Below are 15968 nucleotides of genomic sequence, written 5' to 3'. Positions count from 1 at the left end.
TTATGCTGGGTGCCCTCAGAGGTCAGGCTGGGCCATTGGGTCCTCCGAGGGAACTGGAGTTAGTAACAATTGTGAGTTTCTGTATAGGTGCTGGAAATTGAACTCAGGTCCTCTGCAAGAACAGTAAATAAATGTTCACTGAGCCACCTCTCCAGCCCAGATTATTCTTTTTTTTTTTAACTAAAAAAACAAGAAACCAAGACAATTCAGTGCAGTGCAGTTTTTGTTATGTCTCCTTCTGGTGGATAATTCTAGAGAGCCATCTCCATGGACACCTTGACCCTGTACATACCAGTATTAGCTCAGAATGGGTCCCACGCCTCCAGTGAACCCCAGACCTATAACATTTACAAGAAAATGTAAGAGCAAATCTTTGTGAACTCTAGATAAAGGTATCTTAGAACACACATACACACACACCACAGATGACCTCTAGAGAAAAACATTGAAGAATTGGGCTTTGTCAATATTAAAATATTTTGCTTCCCTAAGGATGCCATTAAGGAGCCAGTGGCTGTCGGGGGCAGGGGGACAGCCAGTGGGATGGCAAAGCTGGTAGACACAGACCTGGTCTTGCACAGACCTGGTGGTCAGTCCTAGGATTGCACAAGGAGGCAGAACAGAAGTCTCCTGAGAGCTGTCTCTGACTTCACACACATCTCATGGCACCAGGGCACCTAGATCACTCAAGTAATAGAAATACATATTTTAAAAAATATCCCAGTCTGGTAAGGGACAGAAGAGATGGCCTAGTGGTTAAGAACACTTGTTGCTCTTGCAGAGTACCTGGGTTTTGTTCCCAGCACTCGTATGGTGGCTCACAACCGTCTGCGACTCAGTTCTGGGTGATCCGATGACCTCTTCTGACCCCCTCAGCAGATGTACATACTTACGTGCAGGCAAAGTGCTCATACACATAAAACAACAGGATTAAAAAGAGATCATTTTCTGGGCGTGGTGGCGCACACCTTTGATCCCATCACTTGGGAGGCAGAGGCAGGCGGATTTCTGAGTTCGAGGCCAGCCTGGTCTACAGAGTGAGTTCCAGAACAGCCAGGGCTACACAGAGAAACCCTGTCTCGAAAAAAAAAAAAAAAAAACGAGGAAAAAAAAAGAGAGAGATCATTAAGAACACAGACAAATTAGGGCGAAAATAATTACAAAATGTGAGAGACTTGCATGTGAGATTTGCATAACATTTTTTTATAACCAAGAAGTTAGATAAATGGTCTGGAGAGATGGTTGAGTGGATAAGTGGTCTCCCACAGGAAGCTCATTCAGTTAGTTCCTGGCTCCCTTGTCTGGTGTCTCAGTTACCTGCAAGTCCAGCTGTGTGGGATCTAATGCCCTCTTCTGGCCTCTGTGGGCAACTTCACTCACGTGCACAAACCACACAGACACATTAAAAAGACAGCAAGACAAACAAACCAAAGATGTCAGAGAAACAGTCCAACAGAAAGATTTGAAAAGCTGTTTCACAGAAGGGGATAAACAGCCGTGGTCGAGGGTGTTAAAAGATCCTCAGGGGGCAGGGGATGTGGCTTACTCAGCCTTGAGCTTGCTCAGCATGAATGAAGCTGGGAGTTCAATCCCTAGAGCCTCATAAACAGGTCTGGTGTCACACACCTGTAATCCTAGAATGTTGGAGCTGGAGGCAGGAGGACCGGGAATTTGGCGCCACGTGGGCTTCATAAAGTCCTGTCTCTCATCTGACTGGTTGTTAGGGAAGCAGAAACCACAGCGGGAGGCTAGTACACATGCATGCACGCAGGCAGGCACCGTGCACCAGGATGAAGGCTCGGGGTACCAGGGATGTGGATAGAGCTGATGACCGTACAGAAGGTTGTCACACATGTGTTCATTGCTTAGAGGAATGCAAAATGGTACCGCCACTCTAGAAAAACAGGCTGGCTGTGTCTCAGAGAGTTAAATATAAACCCATGATGTGAGCCAGGAATTCGATTGCTGAGCGGCTGCAAAGAGAAGTGAGAACTGGCCCATGTGGCCATGGGGGTTTCGTTCATCCTTGCCTACGACAGCATGGCCGTTTCATTGATCCTCACCCGTGTGGCCATGGGCGCTTTTCATTTACCACAGCACAAAATAGAAGGCAGCCCAAGTGTCTACCATCTGCAAGTAGATAAGCTGAGGCAGGGGGATGACATCTCAGTAAAAGGACGCCTTGTCCTTGATAAAGCAGCGTGGTACTCCTTGTGCAGCTAAGAGAGGCCACACTGCTGGGGCCCCTGCTGAGATCTGGTGCTGTCACGGTAGTTCAGCACGTGTGCATGTTTGCATGCCCATGCACGAGGACCTCAGGGCTCAACCTCAGGTGTCGTGGTCACCCTCCATCACTTTCTGAGATGGAGTCTCCCGTTGGCCTGGAGCTCACTGGTTTTGCTGGAGTAGCTAGTCAGTAGGCGTCAGGGCTATACCTGTCTTTGCCTCTTTGGTGTTGGGATGGCGGGCTGACAGCCAGGCTTTCTCGTGGGTGCTGGGGACCCAAAATCAGATCTGGCATTTACCCTTGTGCAGCGAGCATTTTCTCCCTGGCTCCTTTCTGAAATCTTTATTTTTTTTTTTTTATTTTTATTTTTTTTTGGTTTTTCGAGACAGAGTTTCTCAGTGTAGCCCTGGCTGTCCTGGAACTCACTTTGTAGACCAGGCTGGCCTCGAACTCAGAAATTCACCTGCCTCTGCCTCCCGAGTGCTGGGACTAAAAGCGGACGCCACCACACCCGGCCTGAAATCACTTTTTTAGCAAGGTCCCATTGAAATGTTATTTGAGCCAAGACGGGCAAATTCTCAAGGAAAAATATCTATCAGTCACTGAGGGAGTTCGCTCGTGTGGATGTGGTTGTTTGAACGGATCACTCTCTCAGTCACAGGCTGCATCAGGTAGTGTGGGCTGCACGGGCAGAGTGGTGACTGTCAGCTCTGAGGCCGTGAAAGTTGAGATCCCTCCAGTGAGTCCAAGGCTGAGGCTGGCAAGGTGACTCGGCAGCTAAACCTGCTTGTCCCTCAAGCCCGATGACCAGAGTTGTTTCATCCCCGGGACCTACATACGACGGGGAGAAAACTAACCCCTAAAAGTTGTTCTTTCACCTACACACAACTTCTCTCTCCTCTCTCTCTCTCTCTCTCTCTCTCTCTCTCTCTCTCTCTTTCTCCTCCCCCCTCCATCCTGCCTTCTCTCAGTAAATTAAAACAAAATCCCTGGGGATTATCACATACTCAGCTGAAAGTCTACCAAGTTCGGTTTCTGCCTCAGGCATGCATCCAGAATGCTTAGTTCCTCTTCTGAGCACCTCTCCTAACCAGTAAGTTTACATAGAAGAAAGACTTTAATCCCCCAAACCACCGACACTGTGTTCTTCACCACACTGACCCCCGTTTTAATGCTTGGGCTTTCCCCGGGGTATCTGCAGTATGAACACTGTCTACCTGTGTTTACTCTGTTCCTTACACTTCCTGATGTGCGCCTTCCTTCAGGTGCTGTTGGGAGACAGATCTGCCTTCCTCTGTCCAGCCCTTCTGCCTCCTCAGCCCCTCGGCCGCTCTCGTCCCTGGAGGAGGGTCCGTTGGCGCTGTGCCGCAGACTGAGGAACTCAGGAACCGGACGATACGGGATTTGGTGTCAGGCAGCTGGGATTCTGAACCTGTCCTGCTGCTGTACAGTGCCGGCGAGTCTCCTGCCTCAGTGTCTCATTAGTGCTTTGATGACCCCCATGTTGTGGTCATCGGGAGAGTAGATGTGCAAAGCACAATACCTGCCTTCCCCTCTGCCTTCTCTCCTGTTGGTTCACAGGATTCGGGAACAGCCTTGGCTTTCTGTAATTGATTGTTCTTTCTCTGTTACCTTTCTTCTCAGCGGTTTGGAGGACACACTGGTACAGTGTCAGCCTCGCTGTCTTATATAGCATGTAGTGATGTGTCAAGAAGGTGGGTGGCTGGCGAGATGGCTCAGTGCTCAAGAGCAATGCCTACTCTTTCAAAGAACCCAGGATAGAGCCCCAGCAACCACCAAGGTGGCTCACAACCACTTTAATTCTAGTTCCAGGGGGTCTGGTGCCCTCCTTTGGCCTTCACAGGTACCAGGACAGTATATGACACACAGACAGGCATGCAGGCAAAACACCCAGACACATGAAATAAACAAATGTCTTGTCAAAGAAATAAAAATAAAACAGCTATCAAAGAGCCAGAAGACCTGGGATTCCTTGGCGAGGACTTGGGTCTGAGCTCTAGATAGCACCCATCTGCTCTCTAACCTGGGATTTGCTCCAGATCCAGTTTCCAGTCTGGGAGGTTTCTTTTATTGCAAGATTATGAAGGTGATCAGAGATGACAGGGTCTGAGTCTTGGTGGCTTCTGAGTAAACTGTGACACAGATGCAGTCAGCTCACTAACCAGTGGTGATCATTAACATTGACTACTAACTTGACTGGCTCTAGAGTCACCTACGGGACAAACCCCTGGACATGCCCATGAGGGAATGTCTAGTTTGGGTTAGCTGAGACAGGACAATGAATCCTGAGTGTGGGTAGCACCATCCCATGCGCTGGGACCTTGGACTGAGAATATAAGTGAGCTGAGCGCCAGCAGCCATCTCCCTCTGCTTCCTCACCATGGACACGGTGTGACCAGCTGCCTTGGTTGGGCTCCTGTCACCATGCCTTCCCTGTATGGCAGACTCTACATTCAGGCTGCAAGCCAATAAACCTTTCCTTATTTAAGTTGGTTTTCTTAGGCATTTTGTCACAGCAGCAAGAAAAGTAAGATTCCGCCAATCAAATGAGACACTAGGGCCAGCATCACACAGCAAGCCAGCAGCAGCAGGCAGGATTTGGTTTGGACCAGTGCATAGTATCTGTTCTTCCCATCTTCCACTGATATTTCTTGTCCTCATTGTAGTGGTGGGTATTGAACCCAACACCTAGCATCAGTTGCCAGGTGCTCTAGCACCGAACCTCATCCCCAGTCCACTGCTATTTTGTTTTCAAGACAGGGTTTCTCTGTGTAACCCTGGCTGTCCTGGAACTTACTCCGTAGACCAGGCTGGCCTTGAACTCAGAGATCCACCTGCCTCTGCCTCCCAAGTGCTGGGCTTAAAGCATGCGCCACCTCCACCCAGCTACTGTTGGTTCCTAATTCCACTTATCTAGTCGTGTCCTTCTTGCTCCACCAGGACAGAGCCAAGCTACCACTGAACATAGTCAGTGCCTTGCTGGCATCTTAGGTTTTCTGTCATAGGAGAGCCTGCTGACTGTTGTGTTCTGTGTTGTAGCTCGTGGTGGAGAGAGAGACAGCCTCCCAGTCACAGTACCTCAGCCCTGACTCATTTGGGCTCTTGTCACTGATCCTGCTTCCTCTCTGCCTTCTCCACCACACCAAGCCTCCTACAGCCTTCTTTGGACATTTGCACTTCCAGCAGCCTCCCAGGCATGCGTGTGCTCAGGCTCGGGACTCCTTTAACCGACTCTTTCCCAAACACTGCTCCCAGACACCCCAGAGCTCTGGCAAACTCCTAGAGCGTCTGTGGGTATGTTTGCATTCCAAGCAGATACCATCATTATGTTGGGCAGGTGGCCACGAACCTCTGGGTCATGTCATGTCTTTGTGAAGCTGGGTTTTCAGGGCTCATACAGATGCATAGCAAGTAGAGCCCAACAGTCCACGTGGGACAGGAATCCAGGCTGCCAGTGTCCAGTCTGACGCCAAGCTTTGAAGCACCCAATAGGCATACGTTGTTAAAGCTTAAGACTCATTCAGCGCTTACCAGGGAAGATCACTGCTGCCTATTTATTTTGGCCTGAACGTTGTAGGTTTTAGCCAAGTAAGTTTGGGGACGGTAGGATAGACTTGCCTTCACAGAAACCTGCCTGCGGAGCCTGTGTAGAGCTGCAAAGCTTGTGGCTGGAAGGACAGTACAAGATTTATTTTAAAATAGATAAAACGTCTGTCTGTTTTACGTTCAGGAAGGAAGTCACTGATGGAGAGACAGTTACTGAAGGTCACGTGAAGGAGGTCATGGCTTGGGCTTCGAGTAGCAGGGCTCTGAGGAGAGGCAGGGTGCGATGAGACAGTGCTTCTCAGACAGGGTGAGACGAGGCCCTGCTCCTCAGGGCCGCCCGCACACCAGCTGCAGGGCTTTATTGAAGGAAATGCAAAACCACAGGCCACCGTCAACCCAGACTCAGGACACACATGTTAAACAAGGGTCTCTGGTGATGTGCTTGCAGCTAAAATCTCTGAAGCCCTGGGGGAGGCACAGCCTTCTGTGGAGAGAATAACTTCATGCCATGTGCCCTCTGCCGTGGGCTGAGACAGTGGCAGGAGAGAGAGTGATAAGAGGGTTGAGGGAACCATTCCGAGGAAACAAGAGGATAAGAGTGGCCAAGAAGGTCTGCAGGGTCAGGGTCAGGCACACTGAGTTGTAAACATGCATGCAGTCATAGATAACCCCTGCTGGTGCCAAGCAGCCTCGGGGCAGTTGCTGCAAAGATAGGGCTCCTCTGAAAGAGTGTGCTTGCTGGGTGAGGATGAGGAAAGGCCAGCTAGCATTCGTCTGTCATAGGTGCGGAGAGAAAGGGAGGCACAAGGAGGTGAGATACAGGGAAGGGGTGAGGAAGGGGTTCCCCTGAAGCCAGTGGAAAGAAAGGCTGCACCTATGGGTGGAAGCAGATGGTTCCTGGTTTACTTCTGTCTTAGCTAGGGTTTTACTGCTGTGAACAGACACCATGACCAAGGCAACTCTTATAAGGACAACATTTAATCCAGGCTGGCTTACAGGTTCAGAGATTCAGCCCATTGTCATCAAGGTGGGAGCACAGCAGCATCTAGGCAGGCATGGTACAGGAGGAGCTGAAAGTTCTACGTCTTCATCTGAAGGCTGCTAGCAGAAGACTGGCTTCCAGGCAGCTAGGATGAGGGTCCGAAAGCCCACACCCACAATGACACACCTACTCCAACAAAGCCACACCTCCTAATAGTGCCACTCCCTGGGCCAAGCATATACAAACCATCACACTATACATTCGGGGAGATGCATACTTTGCTACTAGACTGCAGTAGGATATTGGGATTGTCAGGTTTCCCAGGGTTCTAGTGTCAAGGGCAGAGGTCTGGCCCCACTGCTAGTACTTTGTACGGGGAGACCTTAGGAGGAGGCCTGGGAGATTAGGAGATGCTGGATTTGAAGTTGGAAAATGGGGTGGGGGATAAGGGGTTGGTAGGAGGGTGGGGTGGAGAGATGGCTCAGAGGTTAAGAACACTGATCGCTCTTCCAAAGGTCCTGAGTTCAATTCCGAGCGACTACGTGGTGGCTCACAACCATCTGTAATGGGATCCAGTGCCCTCTTCGGTTTGTCTGAAGACAGCAATCGTGGATTCATATGCATACAATAAATAAATAACTCTTTGAAGTTGGAAAGCAATCTGTTGCTGTGTGGGGTTTTGACACCACTGGAAGTGAGATTTGGCACCTTGAAGGCCGAGATTGAGAATTGCTCGGGGATCGGCAGCCGCTCCTGTGCGTCGCGGTCAGGCGGAGGCTGAGCAGCTGGTGCACATTGGCGCACCCTCCAGGCTGCCTCTGGGGCCATGTCAAGTCAGGTTACAGATGAGGAAATGCCTCGGCAAATGCCCACAGTCACGTAGCTGCTAATTGGCAGAACCAGGATTAGGAACAAGAGCCAGGTCCTTTAAGCTGAGCTGCTCTGTTCTGAGTCACCTGCTCCTGGGTGCTGACTGAGACCAGGGTGTGAAGGGTTGTTAAATGGAGGAGGCCAGAGCCCAGCGCTCCGGCTTTCAAACTGGCTTCTGCAATCCTGAAGGAAATTGACCAATAACCTGGCTGTTGTCGCTGGCAGAGAGCTTTGAGCCTCTCTGGTTCTGTTCTGTGACATCAGGGTAGCCTCAGTGGTCTTAAAGTGATACCCGGGAGCTAGGAGAAGAGACAAACATGTCTGTTCCAATGACCTTGGCAGAAACCCTCGTCTGAGGTCAGCAAGATGGCTCAGCAGGTGACGGTGCTTGCCGTGTAAGCCCAGTGACCTGTGTTCAATCCAAACACTCCAGAGTTGCCCTCTGACCTGCACTGGCACACAGTGGCACACAGGATCACACCCACACACACATAATAATAAATTGAACTTTTAAAGGGTCTATTTAGGTATGTATGTTATGTGTGTGGCTTTTGTCTGCATGTGTGCACACCAGAAGGCGGCATTGGATCCCATGGGTTGCAGTCGGTTGTGAGCCACCATCAGGTGCTGGGAATCTGGAAGAGCAGCCGGTGCTCTAACTGCTGAGCATCTCTCCAGCCCCAACAAGTTGAGGTTCTAAGAGTTAAAATCTCAGGGTGCGCCCCAGCCTCTTACAGTCTTCAGCTCTGAGCTCCTCTTAGCCCAGTGGTTCTATAATTCTGCTACTGTCATGAGTCGTAATGCAGATATCTGTGTATTCTGATGGTCTTAGGCAACCCCTTTCAAAGGGTTGGTTGACCCCCAAAGGGGTCATGACCCAGATTGAGGACCACTTGATTAGCCTCTAGCAAATCTGAGCATCGAATTTTACCCAAATGGAGCTCTGAGGACGAGGGTCAGGAATCCCCCAGTCTCTGACACAGCTCATGACAGTGGGTAGGTGCTGGGCAGTCCACCGGCTGTTTAGAGGTGGCAGGACCCTGCAGGGACTGAGGGATGGTGGCAGTGAGACCCACACTGAAGAGTCACAGGCAGATGCTGGTGGGGAGAGGGTCTTGTTAGTTTGTTCACAGTTGCCCTGTAAATGTGTGTGCTATTGGCTCCAAGCATAGTGCAAAGTGGGACTGAAGTTTGCCCCGGCCTGGCCAGCTTCTAGCTGTACCCTCTCTACTGCCATGACCTTGGGTGGCACTGGTCTATCACAGTGCAGGAAGCCTGAGGGGTGACAGCATGGGAGATAAGGATAGCTCAGTGTTCTCCCTTTACATTTTTTTCTGTTTGCTTTATATACATGAATATTACTTTGCTTTGTTTGTTTGTTTGGTTGGTTGGTTGGTTACTGAGACAAGGTCTCTCTGTGTACCCATCTGTTCTGGAACTCTTTGTTGAGCAGACCGGCCTTGACCTCACAGAGCTCTGCCTGCCTCTGCCTCTGCCCGCCAGGCGCTGAGATTTCAGGTGTGTGCTGCCATGCCTGGCTGAATGTTTTGCCTGTTTGTACCCGTGGAAGCCAAAGGAGGGGCATCAGATCCCCTAGGACTGCAGTTATAAATGGCTATGAGCCACGTGGCTGCTGGCAATAGAACCCGAGTTCTCTGGAAATGCGGCCAGTGGGCTCAACCACTGACACTGAGCCATCTTGCCGGCCGGGTGGTTCTCAGCCTGTTTGTTGTGACTCCTTTGGGAGTCCCCCATTCAGATATCCTGCACATCAGATATTTACGTTATGATTCATAACAGCAGAAAAATTACAGTTGTAAAATAGCAATGAAATAGTTTTATGGTTGGGGGAGGGGCACCACAAATGAGGAACTGAATTAAAGGGTTGCGGCATTAGGAAGGCTGAGAGCCACTGTTCCAACCCATCTCCCTAATATATCTTAACCCAAAAATTTGAAGGTAGCTTATATAACATTTTTGGGTTTTGAGACAAGGTTTCACTCTGTATCCCAGGCTGACCTGGAACTTACTGTTGTAGCCCAGGCTGCTCTCGGACTCCAGAGTGCTGTATTTAGAGGCATGTTAAACCACCATACCCAGCTTTTAAAATGTTTCTGCTTTATGCTTTAACCCTATAAACAGCCTTTAGCTTTATAGATGGCCATGCAAGTCTTTATTTCTGACAGTCTTTGGGTCTGTGGAATTCTAGTTGGATTGTTTCATTTTCAGTTTATCTCTAGGGACTGTGAAATGTCTCTGATTTTGTTTGACTTCTGTGATAATAGTTGCAAAACCATACCCAGTATTTACATAATACCTTTGAAGGAGGAAATAAAAAGCCCAGTCCTATTTCGGGCATTTTCTTATCAGGACGAGCTTCTCTGAGGCTGTCCTGTTAGGATTGAGTAATCTCAAAAGGAAGAGATAACACTCAGGCTATGCTCAGCTGGGCCACAGCAGGGCGATCGCTGCCAGGCTGGCCGGGCAGGTGATCCAGGCCCCCTCCACATGGGGCAGACATTGGGCACGGTGCCCTCCTCCTCCTCCTCCTGCATGGCAGCGGTGCCCAGCTGGGGGCAGCCATCTTCTGCCTCTCATTTGAGAAATAAACGTTTATATTATGCTAGGCGTGTGCTTAGCCTCAGAGTTGCCTGAACAGGAAGGCACACAGACCCAGGTCAGGTTGGCTCACCATCTGGCCAGGTGTCTGGGCTGTGTGTCCTCAGGTCGGCTTGCTGTTCTGGCCATGCCTCCACAGAACAGGCTCTTATCCAGTCACTGTGAGGATCGGGTGGGCCTGGGCCTGGCAAGACCTCTCAGAGGTTATAATGACGATGAATGCCTACCTGGCTCCCATGCCCGCTCCCCTCCGGGCAGGTCAGTGAAGAAAGAGCCCAGGATGGAGACCGACTCCTCAGAGGCCCTGCAGCTGTTAGGTGCAGCTGCTGTCCCTGTGGTCTTTGCACCAGGCACAGTGACTAGCACTTCTCACGGGCTGGTTTGCTCGAGTGCCTAGCAGGCAGTTTGCTGTTGTTGTTTGTACAGGGGAACAAGTAATCGGTCCAGAATGACCTGACCAGTGAGGAATGGTGCAGACATTACTCAGGTGCAGGCTGTGGCAGACCCTCTGTTCCTAATTGTCTTTCCTTTCACACTCCCTTCCTGGAAAGCACACACGCTTTAAATAATTGTACACAGCCAGCCGTGGTCCTGTGGTCTGTCCGACCTGGTCTCGGGGCCAGAGAACACAGCTATGAACTGTCTTCGCGGCCCTTCCCTGATATTCTGTGCTGTGTCCTTCTCTGCTTTAAAAACTCTTAACATTTCTTTTAATTTTTATTTTATGTGTATAAATGTTTTGCCTAAGTATATGTTCCATGCACTGCATGTGTGCAGTGTCCAAGGAGACCAGAAGAGCGCGTTAGGTCCCCTGGATTTAAAGATGGCTGTGAGCTGCCAGGTGGGTAGAGAGAATTGAACCCAGGTCCTCTGCAATAGCCACAAGTGCTCTTTAAGATTTATTTACTTATTTTATACGAGTGCACTGTCGCTGTCCTCAGACACACCAGAAGAAGGCATCGGATCCCAGTACAGATGGTTGTGAGCCACCATGTGGTTGCTGGGATTTGAACTCAGGACCTCTGGAAGAGCAGTCAGTGCTCTTCACCGCTGAGCCACCTATCTCTTGGCCCTGTGTGAGGCTGATGGCCAGCCAGAGGCCTAAGTCTTGTTGCCTACGTCTTGCTTGCTAGGTTTCATTTTTGTTGTTGGAAGGGTGGAGCTGGGGATGTTGTAGTTGGAGCGCTTGTCAAGGATTCAGGGATCTCTGAGTTCAAGCCCCAGCATCACATGAAACCCTGGTGATGCATGCTTACAACCTCAGCAATGGGGAGATGCGGGCGCGGGGAGCAGGCATCCGAGCTACGTTTGGCTAACCAGTGACTTTGAGACAAGTCTGGGGTACCTAAGACCCTGTCTCAAAAGCAAAGAAAACTCAAAGAGGTGGCTACTCTTCCAGACTGTCTGCTCCCCTTTTACAGCTGGCTTTGAAAATGAGAGCCAATCCCTCTAGGAGCTCTGGGATTAATGAAGAATTCTGTGAAGGTTTTTTGTTTTGGTTTGGTTTGGTTTTTTTAATTCGTTTATTATATGTAAGTACACTGTGCTGTCTTCAGACACACCAGAACAGGGCATCAGATTCCATTACGAATGGTTGTGAGCCGAGCCACCATGTGGTTGCAGGGATTTGAACTTAGGACCTTCAGAAGAGCAGTCAGTGCTCTTAACCACTGAGCCATCTCTCCAGCCCATGCTGTGAAGGTCTCATGTAATGATAGCTGCAAACTTGTATCTTGAGAAATCCTGATTGTTATCTGTTACCTTTGGTTGGTTTTGAGTTTTTTGGTTTGGTTTGGTTTGGTTTGGTTTGGTTTGGTTTGGTTTGGTTTAGTTGTTGTTGTTTGATGCAGGTTTTCTCAGTGTAGCCCTGGCTGTCCTGGAATTCACACTGTAGACCAGGCTGGCCTTGAAATCAGATCCATCTGCCTCTGCCTCCAGAGTGCTGGGATTAAAGGCATTTTTGCTTTGTTTTGTTGTTTGTTTTTGCCATTTAAAAAGCAGACTCTAAGCCAGATGTGGTGACGTGTACATGTGAGCCTAGAACTCGGAAGATTGAGACGGGGATCGGTAGGAAAGTTAGGTCGGGGAGTTCCTTCACTGCTGTGACTTATTGAAGGAAACAGAAGCTGGGGCATGCTCAGTTCCTCCAGGCCGACAGGTCCTGGGTGTGGGCTCTGTAAAGAAGGAAGCCGGGATTTAATTTGTGCAGATTGTATTTCACTGTCTAGTAGCCACACGAGTGAGTGGTTTTTCAGGTTCTCTAGATCATGTAGTTGGTTCTTCCTCTGTTATTAATTTGTTTACAGCTTAGTTATTAGTCATTCTTGTCCTTACAGCCTTGGCCCCCAATTCTTATACCCCATCGGTCACTCTGGTGAGCCTGGGCTGATGGGATATCCAGATGTGATGGGATATCCAGATGTGATGCTGTATAGCGGCGGCATCGCAGCTCTGCCCGAAGACACGACACACCCTGCTGTTGGTCAGGCGACCAGGGTGGAGGAGCTATTGGTCTTAAGGGTCTTTGGGCTATGGAGATTAAACCTGGGCTAACAGAAACGCATGACCCCCAAACCACAGATGGCTCCGAAGAAAGAGGATGAGGGCCCCAGAGCATTGCTTTGGATGTAGTGAGAATGAGGGGTCAAGAGACTTGGAAGGCTGCTGGCTGCTGGCGGTGCACTGAGTCACCAGCGAGGTGAGGCCTTAGGAAACTACTTAATCCTCCCTGCAGTCGAGGGCTGTGTGCAGCCACTTGCAGCATGTTCTCGAACATTCTTACAGATACCCATGAGTTAGTGCCAAATGGAACCACAGCACACTGGGTGAAACGAGTCTGCAGACCTAGCTAGTATGTGCTTCCGTCTGTGCATGTATGTGTGTGCATGGTCGGTACCTAGAACCCCAGCACTCGGGTGGGTCCCACACAGAAGGCTCTTCACTGTGACGACATCCTGGGCTAACATAGGGAGACTTTCATAAAGAGCAAAAGAAGTTCGCTCACAAGCAAGCCAGCACAGCTACAGGTTTGGCTGTGAGGACCAGATGGGGGTGTGCTTGACCTGAGTGAAGGCCGCAGCCTCTCGTGAGTGCATCTGCCGCATGCTGGAGACAGGCGCTTGGACAGGATGAACTGTCAGCCGCCAACCTTTTCCTCTCATTTATAGTGGGAATAATTTCATAGCCTGTCAGCATCACACAATCTGTTTCCAAGTAATTTACTCCCGAAATAAGGGGTTAGGGGTGGGCAAAGATGAGTTACTCAGTTCAGCTTCACGTGGAAGCTGTCCAGGGCCTGAAGTGAATACACCATGGGCTCCTGCGACAGCCGGCCGGCCTCTTCTTTCCTTTTAGTCCCTGGGTGAGAGGAGACAGCTTCATGGTGTTTCTCTCGTGAGAAGGTCTTCTATCTTGTGTATTTGCATCGCTTGCCTCCTCTGGGGTTTTCCTCCTGGAGAGCGGGGACATCCAGCATTGCTGTCTGCAGCGTTAGGTCAGGGACAGGACACTGACGGGACCACGGGGCACTCACACTGTCACTCTTCCGGCTTTTTGATTGACAGGTTTGTTTAGGACTCAGTGTAGCTTTCCATAGTTGTAGCTGTGGCCTGCTGCCTGTCCTAGAGCTGGCACAGGCAAGGTGGTTGAGGTGGCAGGCCAACTGCCGCCTGTTATCTCAGGGACTAGAAAGCTAATTAGCGTAATTAAATGGACTTCATTGAATTGAAACTTTCTTTAAAGCTGTCCCATCCAACTCTGTCCCCTGTGTGGTCTATCCTCCCCTCTTTGATCCTTTACCGGGCTTCTTGAGAAAGCAGAGTTGGGTCTCCCTGCCTGGGCTCCTGTCACTCCAATCTCTCTTAGAGACTGCATTGGCCCTTCAGTGCTGTACTCCAGCCTTGCTTCGGGGACCAGATTCTCCGTGTCTCTGAGGACACTAGCCTTTCTGGCCTTGGTTTCCTTGACAGGTGGAGGAAGATGAGAGAGAGCTAAGGCCCTGCACCTGGTGTGTTGGATGCACTTGCCTACAGTGCACTTGGCAGGTGGCGATGTCAAGTCTCTGCAGTCCTTGTCGTGCAGGGATGGATCTCATTGAGTTCGTGAGTGTGCCCGCTTGCCGGGTCCTGTCACTTCCGGCCCTCATTTCTGTTCTGTTTGAGGCGGTGCCTCTCTCTCTCCCCAGGCCGGCCTGTAATTATCTGACCCTCCTGCCTCTGTCTCCTGAGTGCTGGAATTTCAGATGTGTACCACACCCCTGGCTTTCCTTGACGTTCAGAATAGCATCCACAGTCCTGTGTTTCTTGATTCTCGCCCTGGTTTTTTGGGCTCCTCTTGTTCTGCCACAGTGTCCCAGCCTTCCGTTCTCCTGTGTGGTGCACCCACTTTACTTTTTGTTTTGCTTTTCGAGACAGGATTTGTCTGTAGACCAAGCTGGCCTTGAACTCAGAGATCACCCATCTGCTCCAGTGCTGGGATTAAAGGCGTGCGCCACCTCCTCCTGGCTCGGCTTTACCTTTTGAAATGAGATCACACCAGGAGACAGTTCAGACTTTAGGTTATTCCTAACCCACTCTGATTCAGATTCTCAGTTAACCCCAGGTGGCAGCAGGATCTTGCAGTTGAGTTGGTATCCAGTGACAGTCACCATGAGCGCTGTGTTGTCTGTGTCTTTAGCAGCTGGTGACAGACCCCTTTGCTGAGCAGTCTGGATACCCCCCCTCCCCCCGCTGTTTTGTCATCTCTAAACACTAACAGTAAAACAAAGGTTTGTGAAGTCCATCCTAAGTCAGGAAGAATGGAGATGTAACATGCACGGTCGGGTCGTCCCACCTGTGATGGGGAGCAGGAGGGCAGGGCATCTAGGGAGGTGTGGTGTTGGTGTTTAAGGATTCAGGCTTAACATGTCTCCCAGTCTCTAAGAGATGACTGACTGACTGAATAGCCAGTGACTGCATTCTAAGATTAGCCTTTGTTACATACCTAAATCTCATAGTAGAAGTCTTGAAAACACTAGGTAACCAACCATTCCTAGAGAGTCATCCCAATGCCCTCTCCCTTACCAGTGGATAAGAATTCCCCACCCCACCCCACCTCTGCCCAGATCTGAGCCACCATGACTCTGATGGGAAGACAGTGGCTGATACATGTCACAGTGGCACTGCAGCTCACAGACCCGCTCACTACACTCCTTCTCAGGACTTTTTCACCTTTGACATGGCTGCTTGCCTTTTTTCTGACTGGTGTGAATTTTGGGGAAAAAAAAAAGACACCCAAGTCACACTTTAAAGTCACACATTTGTTCCCTTGAAGGGTTGACAAAAGAAGAATGCAGATACCAAGGAGGAAGAAGCTAGCACTTGTCACATGGCTAAGTCCCATCATAGAGGACTTGATGTCTACTGGTAGCTTCCTTCGATCCCTCCACGTGAGCACAGCAGTGGTGTGCGCTGAAGCCTGACAGCACAGTTTTCCTCCCCACTGCAGGGCTTCTGGCATTAGTTGACCACACACAGATACCCAGAGCTCTACTCAGCGCCTCTGTGGGTGCAGTCCCTTGGTATACCGTGCTGACTAGTCTGAGCTGAGCCTTGATAAGCCGAGTAGAGCACGTGTTCCTTTTCAGAGGGCTTATTCTCCATCCAGTCTGAGTTTCTTTCCTTCACTGACATGACATGGGAGGGGATTTGTAGTTGGCCGTTCAGA

General features: G+C 50.1%; 1 protein-coding gene across 2 annotated transcripts in view; it reads left to right on the top strand.

Annotated features, from left to right (window-relative positions):
- Egln1 (egl-9 family hypoxia-inducible factor 1) overlaps positions 1-15968 on the top strand; it is a 40668-nt gene that overhangs the window by 17083 nt on the left and 7617 nt on the right. The gene's annotated exons all lie outside the window — the stretch shown is intronic.

The sequence above is a fragment of the Mus musculus genome, chromosome 8 (assembly GCF_000001635.26).
Source record: "Mus musculus strain C57BL/6J chromosome 8, GRCm38.p6 C57BL/6J".
NCBI classification, from domain to species: domain Eukaryota; kingdom Metazoa; phylum Chordata; class Mammalia; order Rodentia; family Muridae; genus Mus; species Mus musculus.
This window is presented reverse-complemented; position numbering and strand designations above follow the sequence as displayed.